We start from the raw sequence: 24,523 nt of genomic DNA, 5'->3' as shown, positions 1-24,523 counted from the left end.
TGTTTGTAAGAAAGCAAACACTTGAAGGGGAAGAGAGGGGTTTTGAAGGTTTCATTTTTTTTTCCCTTCTCTTCTCTTTTTTTTTTTTTTTTTTTTTTTTTATTTTATTTTTTTTTATTTTTATTTTTATTTTTTTTCCCTTAACATGTGTTAATAAAATATCTGTTTGCCTTCAGTTGGGGGCCGGTTTTGTCTTTTTCTCCAAAGACTCATCTGCCAAAGACAAAAAAGAGCAGACACTAAATTGCGCAAATGTGAAACCATTAAAAGATGGAAAGGGGTTCACAGAACCCTGGTCTCTAATAGATTTCATTGCATCATCAAGGGCATTGGCACTAATTCGGGTGGGCTCTAAGTGCTGTAAGCAACTGATTGCTGTCCTTCCCTTGGGCTGTGGGAGCCTGCACTGCAATGAGAGAAATGGGAGTCCATGGCCCAGGGGTGCTCCCATGAGCCCAGGGCAGGTTTTGGCAAGGATTCTGGAGCTCTTCCCAGAATGGGAGTTGTTTCTGCCAAGCAGCCAGGTGCTTCACCAGCACTGCCAGCACTGCCAGCATTCCAGTGTCACCAGCACCACCAGCAGCCCTCTGCTGCTGGAGGGACAATGATCCCTCAGGGAAGAGAAACGAGGAATGGTAGAAACCTGTGAGGTGAGGGAAGGAAGGTGAAGAATGGGACACTGCCCTGGGAAGGAGTGTTTCTACTTAGGGGGAAATGAGGAGCCATTTCCAAATGTTATAAACAGGTGGTATGGTGATTGGCTCTTGTAAATGCTGAATGAATATTATGTGTGTTATAATGTTAAAAGAAGCTCTGTTAAGGTTTGGAGTGTTTCTAATGTGAGTATTGTGTTCATGCTGAAAGCTGCAATGCTGATCTGGGACCACTGCGGGGAGCCGAAGGCAGAAGGAGTGCACAAGCTCCGGGAAGGCGGGACCAAGGAGGAGCTGTGTGGGTAGAGTGGGATATGTATGGATGTGGGGTTGGCTTCCCAAGAGTATCTAAGGCTTGTTACTGTTGTGGGTGGGGTGTGTCTGGCCGTGCCTCTGGACCTTGTTTTGTTCCTGGTTGTAGTTTAATAAACTTTATGAAGTTTATAGAGGCGAAGCATTGTTTCTCACAACAAAGGAAATCACCACTTGATCTGCTGGGAAAAAAATTTAAAAAATTAATTTCTTTAAAAAAAAAAATCAAGCTCAATAGTCCCAAGGCTGTGGAACTCTGACGGGGCCAAAGTTGCAAAACCACATCTGAATGCCTCCTGACCGCACCGAGTCTTGGGAAACAAGACCAGGACAGCGAACGGGAGGAGCCGGCAGGACGAGAGTGAGGAGTTCCTGGGTGAAATCTGGGCACTTTCTCCTTCATGTAACTGACCTGGGAGAAGCCGCTTTAGGATATTGATCCCAAAGGAGCACGAAGTGCCAGGAAGTGCCACTGATCTGCACAGACCCCCTTTGCCTGCTGCTGCCCCACTGGCAACAGGTCAGTGCAATGTTTTCCCTTCTCCCTACCCCACCTCCCTCTCCTCCAGCAGCTGCTCTCTTCCTGCCACCCTCTCCCGGTGACCGCAGTGTCCTCCTCAGCTCCCCCCTCCTCTGTCCTCTGCATCCTGTCTGGATCTTGACATGGACATCGCCTGAAATCAACTTTCTAACACAATGGGATGCATTAGGAAGCAGGAATTCTTTGCCTGCACAGGACACACAGAAGGATCTCTCCTCGATCTGTGTGTGTGGTGAGAGTTTACAACAGGGAGTTTATCCATTATAATTGCACATAATCATTAATAAGTGTTTCTTATCTAATAGGCAAACATCCCTTTCCTGCAACTATTTTCCATGTGTCCTCCTCCTACTGGAAGTCCTGTTATGATCCTGGATGATCACAGAGGGGGGTCTGGGATGGTTGTATTCACTGAGTGCTGTGATATTAAAGGTGACCTTGCCTCGAACTTTTGCTTTGGCCATGTGCTGTTGCTTCTTGTGACAGAACTTGCCTCAAAACCACTGCAGGTCTCCTGATTTGTTTCTGCACTGGCTCCAGGCACATTTATCATCCTGGGTGCTCCTGAGGAGCACATTGGAGCTGGGCTTTCCTCCTCCCTCCTGGCTCCTAGAACACTATGGCCAGGAGGAGCAGAGACACTGCCAGGGTCCCATGTGGAGTGGGGGAGGAGAGGGGCTGTCAGGGGGAAAAAATCGGGCCCGGGTGGGTTCTGGGGTGTGAGAGCAGTTTGGAGGGGTCAGGAGAGGGTCAGAGGGGGTTGGAGGGAGTCTGGATGCTGGCAAACCCAGAGGAGAGCAGAGCCTGGCAGGCCACACTCAGAGTGGGGTGATAGGATGGGGTGAGGATAGCGTGAAGAGATGGGGCCAGGATGGGATGGGGATGGGGACAGGACAGGACAGGACAGGACATGGAGCAGCTCAGCTGTGCTTCGTTGGGCCCTGGGCAGGTTTTGGCAATGATCCTGGAGCCCTTCCACAATGGGAGTTACTTCTGACAAGCACCCAGCTGCTTTATCAGCACTGCCAGCATTCCAGTGCCACCAGCACCACCAGCAGCCCTCTGCTGCTGGAGGGACCATGATCACTCAGGGCAGAGAGAAAAGGAATGGTAGAAACCTGTTAGAGGAGTGAAAGGAGTTGGAGAATGGGACATTCTGCAGGGAAGGCATGTTTCTAATCAGGAGGAAATGATAAGCCATTTGCAAAAAATTTCATTTGGAGCTTTTAACAAAACACGCTTCCTCTGCAGAAAAACAAATGCAAGATAAATGACTCTGAGGAAGTGAAATTCTGACAGAGCCAAAGATGCAATTTCCAACTCCCCCATGACTGCACTGAGTCTTAGGAAGCAGCAACAGGACAGAGCACAGAGAGGAGCCAGAGGGAGGGGAGTGGGGAGCTCCCGGTGATCTGGGTACTTTCTCCTTCATGTTACTGACATGAGAGAAGCTGCATTAGGATATGGATCACAAAGGAGCACGAAGTGCCAGGAAGTGCCACTGATCTGCACAGACCCTCTTTGCCTGCTGCTGCCCCACTGGGAACAGGTCAGTGCAATGTTTGCCCTCCTCCCTACCCCACCTCCCTCTCTTCCAGCAGCTGCTCTCTTCCTGCCACCCTCTCCCGGCGACCGCAGTGCCCTCCCCAGCTCCCCCCTCCTCTGCCCTGCCCTTCCCTTCTGCATCCCCTGCTCAACATCCCAACCCTCCCACCTCCCTCTCCCACCCCACCATTTCCACCACCCTCCTTCCCTGCACATCTCACTCCTCCCCACTCAATCCTTCCCACTGCAGGGAGCTGCACAGGAGCCACATGGTCCATCCCGGGATTCTCCAAGCACTGACTCCCTATCCACTCTGACCACAGCCAGGGGCCACATCCCACTGCCTGCCCAGCGTCCATCCATGGAGGTGACCACTGTGTCCCCATCTTCTGCCTCACCCACTGAAGGGGATGATCTGTGTGAGATAGATGTCACCAATGTGGCCATACAGAGTGTGACACTGCTCATCTGCCTCTGTGGACTGGTGGGGAATGGGGCTGTCCTCTGCCTCCTCAGTCTGAAAGTCTGTAACATTGGCATCTTTGATCTGGCTTTTGCTGACTTCCTCTTCTTGCTCTTCACAGTCCCTTCCGCCCTCCTTTTCCTAGTCGAGGACGTGTCCTGCTCTCCTGTCATGCCCCTGCTCTACTTGAGTTTCCTTTTCCAGCTGTCTGTGGTCTCCTACTACTAGCCACTGATCCGGCTGATTTTCACTGCCAGCATAGTAGATATGTACATGATCTGCGGTCTCTGTGACCTTCCTGAACGCTTGTTGTGGTTGGTGGACAGTGTCCGATACTGGGCCTTCTTTGCTCTTTTCACTGTCATTCCTGCAGTGACATACCTGTGCCCGTCACACCAGCAGGAGCACTGCCAGACAGCTGTCATCTCCATGTACACCCTCATCCTGCTCCTCTTTGTTGCACCCATGGTCATTTCCATCACAATCAAGTTCATTGAGATCTTGAGGGGCTCCAAGAATCAGCAACCCAAGAGGCACGCCATCATTATCTTCCTCATGGTGCTCTTCATTCTCCTTCTCACCCTCTGCAATTTCCTGCAGCAGCTTCGCTACACCCTTGTGTCTTCCCAGGTGTTTTTCCTGCTCAACTGCATCCACAGCAGCATCAAACCCTTCATCTACTTCATGGTAGGGAGGTTCCAGAGGCCCTGCTCCCTGAGATCCCTCCGGCTCTCCCTCCAGAGGGTCTTTGATGAGTAGAAACAAATAGCTGCCCACAGCAATGATGCCTCCGTGGACACTGGGGTCTGAGCCTGGTGATCCCTTCCACTGCTCTGCTGAAGGACCCTGGGAGAGTGGCTGAGGGTTTCCTTGAGCCACCTGATCAATGAATAGCCACAGGATCCCTCTCCCTGTGGAGAGGTGTATTCCAGCAGGAGAAAGGAGCAGTGCCTTTGAGTGATTTTTGAGGGATGCTCTGCAAGGGAGCACATTGGAGCATGGTTTCCTCCTATCTCCTTGATCCACATGGCTCCAAGCACAGCAGCTGGGCACAGTTCTGTTCTCCAGTTCTATTCCCCATAGAATGACCCTCATTGCCTCAGCCCCAGGGAATGAACTCCATGTCCTTTGGCTACACCGATGAGTTCCATGGTGTTATGAAGGATTTCTTGCCTGCAAAAGATATGAGGTGTTTAGCCCTAAAGACACACCCGGCACAGGATGATTTCTCAAATCTCGATGCCTCTTGATGGCAGGAGAGGGGCTGGGAACACACAGAGCATCCTTCCCCTTCTATCTGCCAGAGCCCACCCTGCATTCCCAGCTGATGGGAAGAGACACCAGGTAGGGCTGCAGAGCTGGGAAGAAACAGCAACATTCCCTTATTCTTTCACTGGGAATTTGTCACATTCTTTCATTCCAGAATTAATTTGTTCTGAGTGAAGTGCAAGTTGATGGATAACTCCACTGAACCCTTGTGCCTGTGACCAAAAAGAATATGGAATATGGAAATTCACATCACCAGATGCTTGGACCATTGAATGTTTCAGGAATGAGGGGGTTTTGCTGCTGTTCTGCAGAATGGGGCCATCCTCTGCTTCCCCAGTATCAAAGTCCAAGGAAGCCCTGGAGCACCTCCATCCTCAACCCTCTGGAGGAGCTGAAAAGTGACTCTGCACAGCAGCTTCAGCCAAAATCCATCTTGTACTGATCTTTGTCCTTTTGTAACTACCCCTAAAATTAAGTTTGCATTTATGCCTTTTGTTTGTTATCATTGTGATAACTCCAAATCCAAAATTTGTTGAAAAATCAACATCTGGGCTTTGCTACAGAGCCTGTCCATGGTAAACAATGTCAACAAATGGCTCATTTCTCTCTTCCCTCAAGATTTAGAGCTTTTAATACTTTATGGATGTCTATGGACTGAAAAAAAAGGGCATGTTTAGGTGTTCTAGGGTGAGTATGATGCTTGTAACCTCAATTGCCTGTTCTACGTGTGCTGTATGTTGTGTTCTGTACCTTTAAGGCTGGTTCTGAGAGTGAAGCAAGGAAAGAAGAAGTGTGCAGTTTGTTATGAAATACAGTCTTCACTCCTCTGCATTTTCTTCTTCCTCAGGACGGGTTTGTACATTGGATGCATGGACATTGGCCAGACAGAGGGATTATTTTGCTTTTAGTTAGTTTGAGTAGCTGAGGGAAAGAAGTTTCCTGGACTGTTTGTTTTTGTTTTGTTTGGTTTGGTTTGGTTTTTTTCCTTTTTATTGGGACTGTTTAAACCTGCTCTGGACTAAAAAACCCAGCGGAGCACCAGGAGCTGCACTTGCAGCCCACCAGGGCCTGGACCTGCAGAGGGACCAATAAGGGACTGACCAAGTCCAGCTACACCCAGGGCAAGGACTTTCTCAATTTGCCATCTGACTCCAGAACAAGAGGTTTTATTGTTTCATATTATTCATTCTTTATGCTTGTGGGCATTTTGTTTGTTAAATAAATTGGTTTTTCCACGTTTTTCAGAGGAAGTTTTTTCCCAGATGTGGTTTGAAAGCAAAACGAGTGAGAGTATCAAAGTCAGAAATACAATTTAATAGGAAAAAAAGTTAAAAGGTAAAATTAAAATAAAATAAATGCAATAACACAAAAGTCTACTGACAGAGTCAGAATACAACCTGAGCAGGGTGGTGGAAGCAGTCCAGGTGAGATGCTCTTCCTGAAGCAGTGATCCTGTAGAAAGGTCTGGTAGCTCTAGTCCTCTGGGAATCCAGTAGGTAAGGGCTGCTTGTACTGTCCCAAATCCCAGGTTATATCCAGGTGAGAATGCTTGGCTCCTCCCCCTGGGAGGAGCATCTCACAATGGGATGATGAGTCGTGAAGTGGGTCCTTGATGGCCCATTAAACAGAGATAACTCCTGGAGGGAGTTACCTGTGACTCATGGGCAAGACGTTGATGGGCCATTAGCAGAGGATAGCCCAAAGACAGGGGGCCTGGGAACATTAGAACACTAGCCTACTTGGTTTAACAGTTCATGAAGATGGTGATAGAATAAATACTTTGTGTACATCCTGCACTACAACCCAGGACAATGGACCAGCTGGGAAGGAGGGGCCATTTGGGTTTGCTCTGCAGAGAAACCCCATTCAGAGGTTTCCTCCCAAATTTGCCCTAAACCAGGACAATACATGATTTATTGGTGCCCAACTGCGGGGCTCCAGAGAGTGGAAAAACTTGTATTGATTGTTGATTGCATTTTGGTTGTACTCTGTGTGGGGATAAAGGAGTCAGTAGCCATGTTGCTCCTTGAATTCCTAATGTCTCTTGGAATGGCATCTTTTCTGTGTTTCTGTTCCCGAGGCTTTTTTGAGGTTTTAACACCTTTCTGGTCCCTAGGTTTGTTTCCTTATCCGGAAATAGCTCCAATGTTGTCCCTAACATATAGCTTGTACACTAGAGGTGCACAAATTAGGATTGCTGTTTTGTTGGGCTCAGTGATCATGATTTATAGAAAGTGTATAAAGGTACTGGAGTTTGTGCCAGGTATGTTTGGTTGATGGTCTCTTCATCCACCCCTGCATCCTAGTTCCAGCAGCATGTTTTGGGCATTTATTAATAATTGCACCCAGTTTGTTAGAGGAGGAAGAGGGGATGAAGCCTTTCAGCCTTACCTTTCCTTCTTCTCTGTTTAGTGGGACTTCCTCTTTGAATCCTACCTTCCTTCAAATTGTGTACCTGTTGTGCCCGAGCAGCAGTGGGTTTTCCATCCCATCTCCTCATGTTTTCTCCAGATTCACACAGGAAGGACCACAGCTCAGCTCATGGGGTGTACCTTCTCTCCCCATCAAAGGAGCGCCTGCGTTGGATACCAGGGCCTCTAATTTGCACAGCCGAGATTTGGAGGAAGTCATCCCTAATCTCTTCCCTGAGTTTCTTATGATTCTCCTCTATTTTGTCTTCTAATTTCTGCAGTTGTGTTTCCACAGCTGCAATTCTGGCATGAGTTGGGCCATGTACAGCGTCAGCATATGCACGAATCTGTTTTGACATATGAAGCACAGTCTCATCTGTCTCCTCTCGCTTCATTATTGCTAGAGCAGAAGCATATTCAGGTGGCCCAAGTCGCACAAGTTTCCTCTACATTACAGGTGTACATGGTACGAGGCCTGGATTCCTAGTTGTTATATCATCTGAAAAAATGAGCTCTGCTACTGCCATCTCTCTCAGACATTGGATCCCCTGTTCTATGGTCCTCCACTGTGTCTGCTGCAAATAGAGGTCATCTGCACACAGGCATCTTTGTGCTACACCGACCAGAATCCATTCCCAGAGGCTGTGAGGACTAGCCTCCCTCATCATGCCCTGGTCGATGACAGGATCAAGTGACAGAGATCCCAAATGCCTCACTTCTGTGCCATCCAGAACTGTAGCCTCCCCTGCAGCATCCCAGAGGCAGACTAACCAACTAATTATAGATTCATCGGGTTGTCGCCTGTAATCCTTTCTTAGGCCTCGAAGGTCCTTTGGGGAAAAAGAATCAATATTGTCTCCAGAACCTACACCCCTCAACGTGGTTTCTGATTTTGGTGAAGGTCCTTCTCCTGGATCACCATCATCATCATCCTCCACCTTGCGATCGGTCTTACTTGTACACTATCCACCTCTTGTATTAGCAGCAACAGCCCTTGGTTGAGGCCTACTGGCTGGTTCAGCTGCTGGCCTGGAGCCTGGGATATTAGCTGCAGCCTGAGTGACTGGGATGGTAACTAGTTTATCTCCCTGTTCCCTTTCTTCTATCTGCTGCCCTTCAGTATCTAGCAGAGTACGATAAACATATGCCAGGGCCCAGCTCACTGAAAAAATCCTTTTCTCCTTAGTATTACCATGGCACTTCTCTTTCAAGTACTTTGCCACCTCAGCTGGGTTCTGAATTTGTTCAGATGGGAAGTCCCAGACTATAGGATCAGAGAATTCCTTTAAAATTTGGCCCATATCTTCCCATTTCCCACTCCACTCAAGATTTCTCCTACTTGGCTTTGCCCCTAAATCAGAAGTCTCATTAGCCCCTTTGGAAATCTCAGCTTTCATTTTATATAAACTGCAGACAGTATAGAGGAAACTTACTAAATTAAATGCCAGAAAGATGATCTCTTTAACACTCAGGGGAAACTGAACATTTTCTAATAGAGATGTAAACAACTCAGAGGAGAAGAGGGAAAACACAGGCTGAAGAAACTCTTCCCCTGCTTCTCCCCTAACAAACTGAGTGCCCAACCATAACAACGAACCATACACTCCTGGAACAGATTCAAGCGTATTAACAACCCTCCTATAAAACAACACAAACAAGCCCAGCCCATTGAATATTCTGGTTAGTGCCCCACGGCTACAAGAACTACGTATTAGGAGCACTACAAGAGCTATTTCTGGGTAAGGAAATAACCCTAGGTACCACAAAGGTATTAAAACCACAAAAAACCCTAGGGACCAGAAATATTGGCAGGCTTTCACCCCGAATGACATTATGAGTCCAGAAAAAACCATCCCAATACACCCACAAAACAATTAGAACCACCAATATTATTATTAACGTTTTTTCCACTTTCTCTGGCCCTTTCCCAGCCAATGCACCAAAAAGTGTGCTGGTTTAGGATAAATTAGGGGAGAACCTCCAAAAGGAATCCCCTAAAAAGGCAAACCAACCTCCACCACCCCTCCCCCCAGCCCTGGGTTTGGGAAGGAATTTCTCTTGGAGGAAAAGTGAAAAAAAAACCGGTTTATTGACAAAGGAGAAAAAAACACTCCCTAGCAAAAGGGAAAATGAGTTACTGTGAAGGGAGGGCTGTAGAGCTTCTTTCGCAGGCCCCGGAGATCCCCAGAATTCTCAGGTCAGGTCTGGAGCTGGTCCAAATCTTTGGGGGGGGGGGCGGGGGAAGGGGAAAAGAAAAGAAAAAACAGAAGCAGCGAAAGCAGGCAGCAGCAGCAGCAGCAGCAGCAGAGGGAGAAGCAGCAGCCAAGCGGCTGCAGGCAGCAGAGAGAGCAAAGTGCCAGCAGAGACAGTAGCAAAGTGGCAGCCCCCGACAAAGGGGGAGGGTGGGGGTGGGGGAGGGGGGGGCAGCTGTTAGACATAACAATGTAGTACACAATATGGGATAGGAGGCACCGTCAACCCAGAACATCTCTTTTGAGCGTCCCCTGAATGTTAAAGATACCACCTTCCTGGTATTTCATCTGGTGAGCTTCCTCTCTATGATTTGTAGGTTGTCTAGAGTGAGATCTGAGATTTCCAGAGGGGCTCATGAGATCCCTGACCCAGAAGTAGACCCAGAAATACACCCAGGTGTGGAAAATCCTGAGTGGTGTGGAGAATGGGAGGATATGGGCCAAACCCTGAAGGAATTTTCTGACCCTATGCCTGGGACTTTCCACGTGACCACAGCCAGAACCCAGCTGAGGTGGGGAAATACTTGAAACAGAACTGCCATGGGTTCTCTGATAGTCCAGTAGCCTATAGCCAAACTGCCAGGTAGGATGATGATGACGATGACACGTCTGATTTCCTTGAAGGAACCTCCAAGACATATGCCCAGGAAAAGAAGGATAGCCAGGCTTAGAGGGGCCCTGCATCTAGCCAGGTAGAGTCTAGGGAAAATCGTGTTTTGTGGACTGTGTGCATTCGTTGGGCTGGCACATTAGAACCACAAAAATATGAGGCCTTGGTCGACACTGGTGTGCAGTGCACATTATTCCCATCAAGACACATGGGGGCAGAATCTGATTCTATTGCTGCTGTGACAATGGGGATCACAGGATTTGACTCGCTGGAAGCTGATGTGAGCCAGACTGGAAATGAGTGGAAGAGACACCCTATTGTCACTGGCCCAGAGGCCCCATGCATTTTGGGCGCAGACTTCCTCCAAAATGGGCATTTCCAAGACTCAAAGAGACTCAGGTGGGCGTTTGGGATAGCAGCTGCAGAGACAGAGGGTGTTAAGCAATTGAACACCCTGCCTGGACTATCAGAGAACCCATCTGCTGTAGGACTTCTGAATGGGGAAGAGCAACAAGTGCCAATTGCCACTTCAACGGTGCATTGCCAACAGTACAGAACAACTCGAGATGCCGTGATCCCCATCCACAAGATGATCCGTGAGCTGGAGAGCCAAGGGGTAGTCAGCAAAACCCACTCACCCTTCAACAGCCCCATCTGGCCTGTGTGCAAGTCTGAGAGAGAATGGAGACTGACTGTGGACTATTGTGCATTGAACGAAGTGACTTCACCCCTGAGCGCTGCTGTGCCAGACATGCTGGAACTCCAGTATGAGCTGGAGTCCAAGGAAGTGAGGTGGTCTGCCACTACTGACATTGCCAATGCATTTTTCTCCATTCCTCTGCCTGCAGAATGGAGGCCCCAGTTTGCTTTCACCTGGAGGGGTGTGCAGTACACCTGGAACCAACTGCCCCAGGGGTGGAAGCACAGCCCCACCATCTGCCATGGACGGAACCAGGCTGCACTGGAGAAGAGTGAGGCTCCAGAACATCTACAGTACATCAATGACATCATTGTGTGGGGGAACACTGCAGCTGAAGTGTTTGAGAAAGGAGAGAAGAGCATCCACATTCTTCTGAAAGCTGGTTTTGCCATCAAGAAGAGCAAAGTTAAGGGACCTGCTCAAGAGATCCAGTTCCTGGGAATAAAGTGGGAAGGCAGACAGCATCAGATTCCCACCAATGTCATCAACAAGATCACTGTGATGTCTCCACCAACCAACAAGAAGGAATCAGAAGCTTTCCTAAGTGCAATAGGCTTTTGGAAAATGCACATTCCTGAGAGGGTCTTCAGAGGTTCTGAAGCCAACTACACTCTCACAGAGAAGGAAATTTTAGCAGCCTGTGAAGGAGTTCAAGATGCCTCAGATGTAATAGGCACAGAAACACAACTCCTCCTGGCACACCCAGTGCTGGATGTTTAAAGGAAAGGTTCCCTCTACCCACCACACCACCAATGCCACATGGAGTAAATGGATTGCTCTCATCACACAGTGCGCCCGTATTGGAAACCCAAATCGCCCTGGGATTTTGGAGATAATTACAAATTGGCCGGAAGGTGAAAACTTTGGTCACACAGATGAAGAGGAGCAGGAACAAGTGACAAGAGCTGAAGAAGCTCCTCCATACAACCAACTGCCAGCAGAAGAAACACGCTACACTCTTTTCACTGACGGTTCCTGTTCCATTGTAGGGATGAACTGGAAGAGGAAAGCAGCTGTGTGGAGCCTCACAGGACAGGTCACAGAAGGCACTGAAGGAGAAGGTGGGTCAAGACAACTTGCTGAACTCAAAGCCGTTTGATTAGCCCTGGACATTGCTGAAAGAGAGAAATGGCCAAAGCTCTACCTCTACACTGAATTTGGGATGGTAGGCAATGCTCTGTGGGATTGGCTGGAAAGGTGGAAAAAGTCAAACTGGCAGCGTAGGGGGAAACCAATCTGAGCTGCTGATGATTGGAAAGACATTGCCACTCAGGTATTGAAGCTACCTGTAAAAGTCCACCATGTAGATGTCCATGTACCCAAAAGTCAGGCTAATGAGGAGCAGCAAAACTACAAGCAGGTATATCAGGCTGCAAAGATTGAGGTGTCAAAAATAGATTTGGATTGGCAACACAAGAGAGAGTTGTTCCTAGCTCAATGGGCTCGTGATGCCTCAGGTCATCAGGGCAGAGATGCCACCTATAAGTGGGCACAGGACCGAGGGATGGATCTAACCATGGACTGTCTATCTGAGGTTATCCATGACTGTGACATGTGTGCTGCAATCAAACAGGCCAAGAGGGTGAAGCCCCTGTGGTATGGTGGGCAGTGGTCCAATATAAGTATGGGGAGGCCTGGCAGATTGACTCCATCCCCCTTCCCCAAACCCGCCAAGGCAAGCGCTCTGTGCTGACCATGGTGGAAGCCACCACTGGATGGTTGGAGACCTACCCTGTGCCTCACCCTACTGCTCAGAACACCATCCTGGGCCTGGAAAAGCAAGTCTTGTGGAGGCATATTACCCCTGAGAGGATTGAGTCTGACAATGGGACACATTTCAGAATAGCCTTATAGAATCCTGGGCTAGAGAACATGGCATTGAATGGATGTTCCATATCCCTTATCATGCACCAGTGGCCAGGAAAGTTGAATGGTGCAATGGCCTGCTAAAAACCACCTTGAAGGAACTGGGTTGGGGGACTTTGAAGAACTGGGAGATTAATTTAGCAAAGGCCACATGGCTGGTGAACACTCGAGGTTCCACTAACCAAGCAGGTCCTGCCCAATCTAAACCCTTGCAAACAACAGATGGAGATAAGGTTCCAGTGGTACACATGAGAGGTATGCTGGGAAAATCTGTTTGGATTGTTTCTGCCTCCAGCAAAGACAATCCCATTTGTGGGGTTGTCATCGCTCAAGGACCAGGTTGCACCTGGTGTGTGATGCAAAAGGATGGAGAGACCTGATGCACACCTCAAGGGGACCTTGTTTTAAGGTCAACTACCAACAACACTGTGTCTGTATCCATATCTGCATGTATATATGTATATAATTTAAAAGGTTAAACTCAATGTAATATGTTAGTATGGGAAAAAAATTGGGGTGGATAATGTTGGGGGTTAGGTTTTTCCTATTTTACTCTAAAGAATTTTTTCCCCATAAGTTACTAGGAGACTAAGTTGTGGGTGCTTAAGGGTGCTTGACCAAAACAAAGAGGTGGCCAGATCTCAGCGGGGAAGATAACTGAAGTTTTGAGGCAGGTAAAGAACAGAGCTGGAGGCAGCTTGGCCCTTTTGCTCTCGGCATTCAGAAAGAGAGGACATGGGCAGGCTGCTGCTTGCTGTGGGAGGAGTTCACTGTCACCACAAAGTCCTGTCCTGGGAAATCTACCATCATCTGCTCACCTGCCCTGGAATTCTGAGCTCCTCTGCCCGCCCTGCTGGAGCTGGGCCAGCCCTGCCCCACTCTCGTGGCTTCTTCGGCGCTGCTCTTTTTGCTACAGTGTGACCCTACACCCGCCTACCCTGTCAGGGACACCCTGCCCCTGCCTGCCAGGACACCCTGCTGTTCCAGCCACCAGCCCGGGACTTTCCACTGTTCCAGCCTGGTGCTCTGAGGGTCCTGCAGGGGCACCGAGACCAGACTGCCCTGGGTTTTGTGAAGCAGAGCCCTCAAGGCTCTTGGTACTGTTTTGTTGTTAATGTTGTAGTCGTTGATTTTGTTTGCTTTGTTATATATACTAGTAAAGAACTGCTATTCCTGTCCCCAAAACTTTGCCTGAAAGCCTCTAAGTGCAAATTTGTAATTGGGAAGGGGAGTGGGCAAGTTCACATTCTCCATTCCAAGGGAAACTCCAGCTTTCCCTGGCAGATACTTCTTTGTCCAAGCCAAAACAACTGTGTGTGCCAGGTGGTCCATCCATCCATCAATGCAGAAAGGGATAGAAATCATTCCCAGGGATAGAGGATGGCAGAGGGGTGAGAGAGATGAGCCAGAGGCTTTCAGGAGTGAGAAATCACTAATGTTCAGACATGCAACAGCACAAGTTGCTCAGTCCCTCTAGTGACATGTAACTTGGGCTCAAAGTCTTCTTCCAACTTTCTTCTGGGAGAAACTTCCAGGAGTTGCACCTTTCTCCATCTCCCTCTCATGGATGGATGCTGAGCCTAAGTTCTCTCCTTGTTTCAAGTCTTCCTCTAGCTCCAAATCCTGAAGCTCCAGGCTGGACACCCTGGAGAGCACATGGACCTTGTGCATTAACATATCCATCAGTCCTGGGGATGACAAGCACAGGCTACAACTCCAAAGGAGATGGAAAACACATGAAAGAAGGGCAGAAAAGAAGCAGTAAAATGCCAGTCCCTGTGCTGTGAAAGGCTGAGGTTGTGTGGCAGGAACCACTTGGAGATAAGAGCGCTTTGGCAGCACCATGTACCCACAGACCTCATCTCTGAGGAGACACATGACCAGCAGGGGTGATGAGGCTGATGGTTGAGATTAGACAGGATAGGATTAGAGGCTGTGGGCAAAGCCCTCGTGCAATCCCGTGTCTGGGCAGTGATGATTTCTCACAGCAAGTGGACACAAGGACAATGCTCATCCCCATGGCTGCTGCTCAGAAGCTTTGTCATCATCTAAAGGGGTCTGGAATTTCTGAGGGGTTCAGATAACCCTGTAATAACGTAATGGGTCATAGTGGAGTACTCCTTCCATAGATCTGCCCTCAGCAGAGGAGGGTTTTCACCCAGGACTCCCAGCAACTGAAGGGACATAATATTACCTGTGCTGTCCTCCCATGTTTGTTGTTTTAGATCCAGGAAATGATGTTTAAGAGTCTAAAGTCTGAGTGCCTGCATTAATGGGATCATAACAGACCAGCAGCTCCTCATGAAGAACTGGGGGGAGGAGAAGAAGCAAGTGACATGGCCACCTCCTCCTGACAAGATCTCTGTCCCTGGGACATGTGAGGGGAAGCTGCCATCGATATGGGCAGATTGTGAGAGGAAGTTGTGACCATGGAACGTGATCTCTGGGCCAAGGGCTGCACCCAGGCATGAGGGCTGAGGCTGAAGCACAGCCAGTGGTTCCAGCACTCTATGCCGAGAATGCATGGGGCCTCTGGGCCAGTCGCAATGGGGTGTTTTTGCCACTCGTTCCCAGTTAAACTCACTTCAGCCTCTAATATAGTCAGTTCCTGGGACCCTCCTGTCACCCCAGAAATAGAGATGGATTCTGTTTCTACATACCTTGATGGCATCATGTTACATTGGGCCCCAGTGTCAACCAATGCCGTATATTCTGGTGGGTCAGATGTGCCAGGCCATCGGATCCACACAGTCCAATAGATCCAATTATCCCTTTCCTCTTCCTGGCTAGAGGCAGGGCACCCCTATTCCTGGTCATGGCATACATTGTCCTCCTCCTGTACGTATGTTTCTGAGGTCCCTTCCAGAGGATCAGTCATATCATCATTCCTGTACCATCTGGAGTTCTGAGACACTGGGGCAACATTGATTCCAGATGGGCTTCTTGTGGTAGGTGTTCCTCTTTTCAGTTCACGTACCTGGGCTGCCAAGGAGAAGGTTGGTTTTCCATTCCACTTCTTCATGTCTTCTCCATGCTCTAGAAGAAAAGACCAGAGGTTACCCCATGGTGTGTATCCTCTCTCCCTGGCTGGGGGACACCTGCTCCTAATGGCAGAGACTCTCGTCGGCTCTGGTGACATATGGTAAATTTCTTCCTTAAGTTCTTTTTTCAATTTCTGATGGCCTTCTTCAATCAAGCTCCGGACTTGCTCAGCCAGTCTTGTTTCCACAGACAAGACATGGGTACGAACTGGGGCAGTGACAGTGTCCTCGTAAATTCTTAATTTATTAGCCAAGACACCCACCTTGTCCTCACCTTCCCTCCATTGCAGTGTTGCCAGGTATCGTGAGTACATCTCTGGTCTAAGCCGTGCAAATCTCAACCACATCCGTGATGTGCACTGGACATCATCTGGGCTTTTAGGAAATCTCTCATCTTCTGAACAAATGATCTCCAGCACAGCAAATTCCCTCAGGCATTGGATACCTTGTTCTATTGTGCTCCATTTTCTTTGGTGCACTTGGAGGTCTTCTTTACAAAGGTATCTGTTTTTCACACTTGATAGCAGTCGCTGCCAGAGGCTGAGAGGTTCTTGGGTTTTCCCAATCCCCTGGTCAATGACCACATCCCAGGACAGCGATCCCAGTTGCCTGGCCTCAATGCCATCCAGAGTGGTGTCATTAGCTGCAGCATCCCAGATGCGGAGCAGCCAGGTCAGGATGGACTCGTTGGTCTGGCAGGTGAATTCCCTTCGCAGGTCACACAACTCACCCAGGGATAGAGAGCGAGTGATGATCTCTATCTCTGTCTCTTCTGCTGGCTGTGAAGGTCCTGCTGCATTCTCATCAGTCACTATGCGGACTGATTTGCTCCTTGACTTCTTCTTCTGAGTGGTGGCAACTGCTACTGGTTTAGGCGGTTCCAGTCCAGTGGCAGTTTGTGTGGAGATGCTGACGGCACTTTTGGTTCCTTTCTCCTCTGTGACAATCTGCATAGATGTGGACACTGTTGCCTCACTTTTGGCTTCTTTCTCCTCTGCAATGGTCTGTGTAGATGAGGACACTGTTGCCTTTCCTTTGGTTCCCTTCTCCTCTGTGTCAATCTGTGTAGACGTGGACACTGTTGATTCACTTTTGGCTTCTTTCTTCTCTGCAATGGTCTGTGTAGATGAGGACACTTGCTTCGCCTTTGGTTCTCTTCTTCTTTGTGACAGTCTGTGTAGACGCTGATGCTGTTGCTTTGCTTCTCTTTCCCTCTTTCTCTTCCTTAAGAACACGCTGCATCACACCATGTAGTGTTTTGATCCTAAGCATGGTGCAGAAAAAACAAAGGGCCGTGCAGAGAAGACAAAGCAGGACTAACAATAACATCATACTGCCCTTGGTATCAAGAGGGTACTCAATATTTTCAAAAACTGCTGTGTTATGCCTGAAAAGCTGGAAAAAATCATTCTTTACTCCTCCCCACAGGGGCTGGGTAAGATTGTTGAGGGCCCAGATGTAGCATCCTAGACCAGAAAACAAATCCAAAACTGGGTATATATTCTGAATGCTGTTAATTGCCTCGGAGTTTATCAAGCAATGGACATAATAGACCAATAAGGCAATTTTAGTACCATACCCTGGTCTATGCAGGAGCATTAAGACCGGCAGATAGTGCCCCATGTGTGGAAAAATACAGACAGATAGGTATAAGACACATGTAAGCATGTTGAGCATCATAGCAAACAGGTGTCTTCTTCAATACAAAACTGTTATTCTGACTTTTCTCAGTGCCTCATGCCCCACACTGGGCACCAAAAAATGTTGTGGTTTGAAAGCAAAATGAGTGAGAGGCTCCAAGTCAGAGATACAATTTAATAAGACAAAAGGTAAAAAGGTAAAAATAAAATAAAATAAATGCAATAACATAAAGGACCACTGACAGAGTCAGAATACAACCTGATTAGGGTGGTGGAAGCAGTCCAGGTGAGATGCTCTTCCTGAAGCAGTGATCCTGTAGAAAGGTCTGGTAGCTCTGGTCCTCTAGGAATCCAGTAGGTAAGGGCTGCTTGTACTGTCCCAAATCCCAGGTTATATCCAGGTGAGAATGCTTGGCTCCTCCCCCTGGGTGGAGCATCTCACAATGGAATGATGAGTGTGAAGTGGGTCCTTGATGGCACATTAAACAGAGATAACCCCTGGAGGGAGTTACCTGTGAATTATGGTAAAGGCGTTGATGGGCCATTAGCAGAAGACAGCCCTACACTAGAGCTCTGCCCCACTTGGTTTCAACAGTTCATGAAGATGGTGATAGAATAAATACTTTGTGTACATCCCATACTACAACCCAGGACAGGGTAGAAAGGAGGATTCTAGTAATTACAGGCCAGTTAGCCTGACCTCAGTACCAGGTAAGATAATGGAGCAGTTTGTATTGAGAGTATTATGCAGCATTTACAAGATGGCCAGGGTGTCAGTCCCAGCTAGGATGGGTTTAGGAGGGGTAGGTCATGTTTGACTAACCTGGTCTCCTTTTATTACCAGGTGACCCACCTGGTGGAAGCAGGAAAGGCTGTGGATGTTTTCTATTTGAACTTCAGCAAAGCCTTTGACACTGTCCCCCACAGCACACTCCTGGAAAAGCTGACAGCCTGAGGCTTAGACAGGAGCACTCATTGCTGGGTAAGGAACTGGCTGGATGGCCAGGCCCAGAGAGTGGTGGGGAATGGTGCTGCATCCAGCTGGCAGCCAGTGGTGTCCCTCAGGGATCTGTATTGGGGCCTGTTGTGTTTAACATTTTTATTGATGACATGGATGAGCATATTGAATATTTCATTAGTGAATTTGCAGACGACACTAAGCTGGAAGTGTGTTGATCTGTTGGAAGGTAGGAGGCCTCTCCAGAGAGACCTGGAATGATTGGAAGGATGGGTGGGATGCAATAGGATGAAGTTTAACAAGTCCAAGTGCCAAGTCCTGCATTTTGGCCACAATAACCCCCTGCAGCGTTATAGGCTGGAGATGGTGTGGCTGGACAGTGCCCAGGCAGAAAGGGACCTGGGGGTTCTGGTCAAACACTGACTGAACATGGGCCAGCAGTGTTCCCATGGGGCCAAGAGGGCCAATGGCACCTGGCCTGGATCAGGAATAGTGTGTCCAGCAGGAGCAGAGAAGTCATTCTTCCCCTGTACTGGGCACTGGTGAGGCCACACCTTGAGTGCTGTGTCCAGTTCTGGCCCCTCAGTTTAGGAAGGACAGTGAGACACTTGAGCACATCCAAAGGAGGCAACAAGGCTGGTGAAGGGCTTGGAGCACAAGGCCTGTGAGTAATGGCTGAGGGAGCTGGGGTTGTTTAGCCTGGAGTAAAGGAGACCCCAAAGGTGACCTGATCACTCTCTACAGCTTCCTGAAAGGTGGCCGTGCTCAGGTGGGGGTTGGTCTCTTTCTTCAGGGAGCAACTGACAGAATGAGAGGACACAGTCTCAAACTGCTCCAAGGGAAATGTATGCTGGATATAAGAAAAAAGTTTTTTACAGAAGGCGTAATTGAGTATTGGAATGGTCTGCCTGGAGAGGTGGTGAATTCACCATCTCTGGACGTGTTTAAGAAAAGACTAGATGTGCCACTTGGTGCCAGGGTTTAGTTGAGATTAGGGTTAGGTTGAACTCAATGAGCCTGGTGGTGTCTTTCAACCTAATGATTCTGATTCTGACTCCACAGGGTGCAGTCCTCCAAAGACAGGCTGCTCTAGTTCGGAAGCAAGGGACCTCTTACTCTCTCTGGAGGCAGGAGCCCTCTCTCTGCACTCAGATCTCCCACTGGATCACAGCTTTCTCTGGCATGCACCCACTTCAGCTTCAGCACTTCTCCCACAGGCTGCAAGTGGATTCCTGCATCTCCTCTGCACTTCATGGACTGCTGGAGGACAGTTTGTTCCATCATAGAACTCACTACAGCTTGCAGAGGAATCTCACCTGGGATGTTTGGAGCACTTCTTCCTCCTCTTTTTTCCATTGACATTGATGCCGCCAAATTCTTTTCCCTCATATGTCCTCACCCTCCCTCTCTTTTCTGCCTACAGGAAAAACTGCTGCCCCTGGGTCCCATTGCCAACAAATTCTACCAGTCCAAAGACTCTTCCAGAATTCCACGGTGCTGAGAGGTTGATCTGGTCCAGGTTCCATGTTGGTAAATCTATCGCCATGTTCTCTCCACCAGCCAGACAACGCCGCTGTCCCCGTGCAGGCTGCTGTGATTTTATTCTGAAATATGTCATCACTGAGCCCTTACCAACCTCTCCAATTGTGCCAGCAGCATGTCCATCTTCAGAGCCATCAGAGATTGGCCCTGTCAGACATGGTGAAAGCTTCTGGCAGCTTCTCATAGAAGCCACTTTCTGTGGCCCTCTGCCCCTACCGAAAAACCAGTGTGTGCCAAATCAACACAAAACAATTGATTGCTGTCCTTCCCTTGGGCTGTGTGAGCCTGCATTAGAATGAAGAAATGGGAATTCTTGCCTCAGTTGTGCTTCCTTAGGCCCTGGGCAGGTTTTGGCAACAATCCCAGACCTCATCCCAGAACGGGAGTTTTTCTGCCAAGAAGCCAGGTGCTTCAGCAGCACTGCCAGCACTGCCAGCATTCCAGTGCCACCAGCACCACCAGCAGCTCTCTGCTGCTGGATGGGCAATGTCCCCTCATGAAAGAAAAAAGAGAAATGGCAGCAACCTGTCAGGAGAGAGAAGGCAGTCAGAGAATGGGACATTGTCCGAGGATTAAGTGTTTCTAATCAGGAGGAAATGAGGACCTATTCTATTAATCCAATGGAGTTTTGACGAAACTCACTTCCTTTGTTGAAAAAAAAAATATATATATTATAAATATATATTTATTATATATATATAATAATATATAATAATATATATTATTATATAAAACCAAAACATCGGAAGTGAGACTAATGTAGCCAAATATGCAATTTCCTTCTACCCTCGTGACCACACCAAGTTTTTGGGAAACAACAGTGGGACAGGGCACAGAGAGAGCCAGCAGAATGGTGATGGGGATCTTCTGGTGATCTGGGTACTTTCTCCTTCATGTTACTGACCTGGGAGGAGACCCTTTAGGATTTTGATCCCAAAGGTGCAGGAAATGCCTGGAGGTGTCGCTGATCTGCACAAATCCCCTTTGCCTGCTGCTTCCCCGCTGGAAACAGGTCAGTGCAATGTTTGCCCTCCTCCCTACCCCACCTCTCTCTCCTCCAGCAGCTGCTCTCTTCCTGCCACCCTCTCCTGGTGACCACAGTGCCTTCCCCAGATCCCCCCTCCTCTGCCCTGCACTTCCCTTCTGCATCCCCTGCTCAACATCCCAACCCTCCCACCTCCCTCTCCCACCCCACCATTTCCACCACCCTCCTTCCCTGCACATCTCACTCCTCCCCACTCAATCCTTCCCACTGCAGGGAGCTGCACAGGAGCCACATGGTCCATCCCAGGATTCTCCAAGCACTGACTCCCCATCCACTCTGACCACAGCCAGGGGCCACATCCCACTGCCTGCCCAGCGTCCATCCATGGAGGTGACCACTGTGTCCCCATCTCCTGCCTCACCCACTGTAGGGGATGATCTGTGTGAGATAGATGTCACCAATGTGGCCATACACAGTGTGACACTGCTCATCTGCCTCTGTGGGCTGCCTGGGAATGGGACCGTCCTCTGCTCCCTCAGGCTGAAAGGCCATAACGCTGCTCTTCACAGTCCCCTCCGCCCTCCTCTTCCTAGTCGAGGACGTGTCCTGCTCTCTTATTATGCCCCTGCTGTACGTGAGTTTCCTCTTCCAGCTGTCAGTGGCCTCTGGCTACTGGGTGGTGTTCAGGCTGATGCTCAGGAGCAGTATTGTGTATATGGACAACCTCTACAAGCTCTGCTGCTGCTGTGACCTTCCCGAGCGCCTGTTGTTCTTGCTGTACAGTGTCAAATTCTGGGCCTTCTTTATTCTCTTTGCTGTCATTCCTGCAGTGAAAAACCTGTGCCCATCACACGAGCAGGAGCAATGCAGGGCAGCTCTCATCTCCATGTACATCATCTTGCTCCTCTGTGCAGCACCCGTGGTCATTTTTCACACAATCGACATCATCAAGGCCAAGTGAGGCTCCAAGAAGCAGCCCAAGAGACACGACATCATTTTCTTCCTCACTGTTCTCTTCATTCTACTTCTCAGCCTCTGCAATTTCCTGCAACAGCTTGGCTACATCATTGTGTCGTCCAAAGTTTTTTTCCTGCTCAACTGCATCCAGAGCAGCATTAAACCCTTCATCTACTTCTTGGCAGGAGGGTTCCAGAGACCCTGCTCCCTGAGGTCCCTCCAGCTCTCCCTCCAGAGGGTCTTTGACGACCAGGAAGAGGAAGCTGCCCACAGCAATGATGCCCCCATGGACACAGGGGTCTGAGCCCTTCCACTGCTCTGCTGAACGACCCCAGGAGAGTGGCTGAGGGTTTCCTTGAGCCACCTGATTAATGAATATCCACAGGATCTCCCTCTCTGTGGTGGTTTATTCCTGCAGGAGAAAGGAGCTGCGGCAGTGCCTTGGATGATTTTTGAGGGATGCTCTGCAGGGAGCACATTGGAGCATGGCTTTCCTCCTCCCTCCTGGATCCACATGGCTCCAAGCACAGCAGCTGGGCTCAGTTCTGTTCCCCAGCTCGATTCCCCATGGAATGACCCTCATTGCCTCGGGCCTAGGGAATGAACTCCATGTCCTTTGGCTACACAGATGAGTTTCATGGTGTTTTTGAGGGATCTCTTGCCTGCAGAGAATGTGACACCTTAAGCCCTGGGGACACACCCAGCACAAGGTGTGATTTCCCAAATCCCTGCGGGTCTGGTGCCTCTCCATGGCAGCAGTAAATACGCTGGGATCACAGGGAACATCCTTCCCCTTCTGTCCCTGCATTCCCAGCTGATGGGAAGAGACACCAGGTAGGGCTGCAGAGCTGGGGAGAAACAGCAACATTCCCTTATTCTTTCAATGGGAATTTGTCACATTCTTTCATTCCAGACTTAAATTGTTCTGAGTAAAGTGCAGGGTCAATGGTGAACTCCACAGAACCCTTGTGCCTGTGACCAAAAAGAATATGGAATATGGAAATTCACATCACCAGATGCTTGGACTATTGAATTTCACAGGAGTGAGGGGGTTATGCTGCTGTTCTGCAGAATGGGGCCATCCTCTGCTTCCCCAGTATCAAAGTCCAAGGAAGCCCTGGAGTGCCTCCATCCTAAACCTGGCCACCCTCAGGAAGAGCTGAACAGCGACTGTGCACAGCATCTTCAGCCAAAATCCATCTTGCACTGATCTTTGTCTTTTCGTAACTACCCCTGAAATTAAGTTTGTATTTATGTCTTTTGTTTGTTTCCAATGTGGTAACTCTTGTTATAAATGTATATCATAAAGTTGGCTTTTCACAAATATTGGAATGAATACTATATTTATTAAACTTACACATTTTTTAAAGGGAGTGGAACTCGGTTTTCACACTCTGAACCCAGAATTTCTTGACTTTGCTACAGAGCCTTTCCCTGGTGAACCAAATCAACAAATGGGTCATTTTTCACTTCTCTCAATATTTGTAGCTTTTAAGACCCTATGGACTGTAAAAAGATGTTGGGACAACAGGCAGCTCTTCAAAATGCTGTTTATTGTATCAAAGATGTTACACCATTCCTAAGTCGTGGGTGACAGAACCACACCTAAAGCTGCCCGCTACAGCTTTGGCATGCCTGAAGCCACTTTAGCTCTGGTTACAATGCATTATATAGTTTTCCTTACTGACCATCTTAATACATAAAAGCCAATCAGCATCATACACAATACCTGTACATGTACCTATAGCCTATCACAACTACAATTATTACCATATTATGGTTAGTACTATCCAATCACATCGAGTTAACATGTTACATTTTAAGTTTAAATTTGTTTTCCTGTTTTCTTGCAGTGGAAAATTTTTAGACCTTTTTTCTACTTGGTAAAAAAATGTTTTTGTTTGCAGACGACTTATCCTTTGCTCTTAACCATAAAAATTTTCTTCCATCTCAACCATTGTTCAGTAACAACTAACTCAACAATCCCTAACTTTAACATTTTTTATTCTTCTATATCAAAACTTGCTTTTATTTCTAATGAAGCTTCTACTAAACATTCATATCAGTAAGATTTTCCTGTAAAATTTTCATCTTCGCCAACAATGGATGTCTCTTAATGTTGGAGTCCAGGGCATCCCTCTGGGCGCCCTGGGAAGTCACAGACCTCGGTAGAGAGGCCTGGGACCCGAAAAAGAGGGTCTGGGGTCTGTGCAGGGGGTTTGCCTGGCACAGAGCCCAGGAAGACACAGTCTTTGATTTTGGTCCATGAGAAAAACATCTAACAGAGAGAAGAATTGCAAGTCACAAATGTGTAACTGAGAGTAGTGTAGTTATCACCATGCAGAAGATTTTGTAGTTTTGGGTTTTTAGAATGTAGATGCAAAGGGACAAGATGGTGATTTTAGGGCAGTGCCCTGGGTTCTTCTTCTTCTCCCTTGGCATCCCTCTTCTGCAGTGACGTGGGCACAAAGTAGTTTCAGTGGATTGGATTAAAGTAGAAATGACCCTGTTAGTATAGGTGATAGACCTTGGCATAGAATTGTAAACAATGGGTACGTAGTTATCTGTATAAGAGGTAGCGACCTCCCATCACAAGGGGGGAGTCACCTCGTGTCCAGGCTGCTGAGAACATCTCAGCCAGACACAGGAGGGGAGTCACCTCGTGTCCAACCTGCTGTGAACACCTTGGCTGGACACAGAGAATTGTAAGATAAGAACTAATAAACAACGCGAGGAACCAAGAAAACCAAGACCTTGAGACTCCACATCATTCTTGTT

General features: G+C 48.3%; 2 pseudogenes across 2 annotated transcripts; both read left to right on the top strand.

Annotated features, from left to right (window-relative positions):
* Window positions 1–549: 549 nt before the first annotated feature.
* On the top strand, window positions 550–23,031 carry LOC310910824 (mas-related G-protein coupled receptor member H-like; annotated as a pseudogene). Its single transcript, XR_014592779.1, has 4 exons — window positions 550–1,485; window positions 2,758–3,055; window positions 3,302–5,258; window positions 22,990–23,031. The product of XR_014592779.1 is annotated as a mas-related G-protein coupled receptor member H-like (transcript).
* On the top strand, window positions 20,751–22,049 carry LOC310910833 (annotated as a pseudogene). The gene is made up of 2 exons: window positions 20,751–20,815; window positions 21,062–22,049. The product of its transcript is annotated as an uncharacterized misc_RNA (transcript).
* Window positions 23,032–24,523: the final 1,492 nt, after the last annotated feature.

Source organism: Zosterops lateralis (assembly GCF_965231275.1).
Source record: "Zosterops lateralis genome assembly, chromosome: 6".
Taxonomy (NCBI): Eukaryota; Metazoa; Chordata; class Aves; order Passeriformes; family Zosteropidae; genus Zosterops; species Zosterops lateralis.
This window is presented reverse-complemented; position numbering and strand designations above follow the sequence as displayed.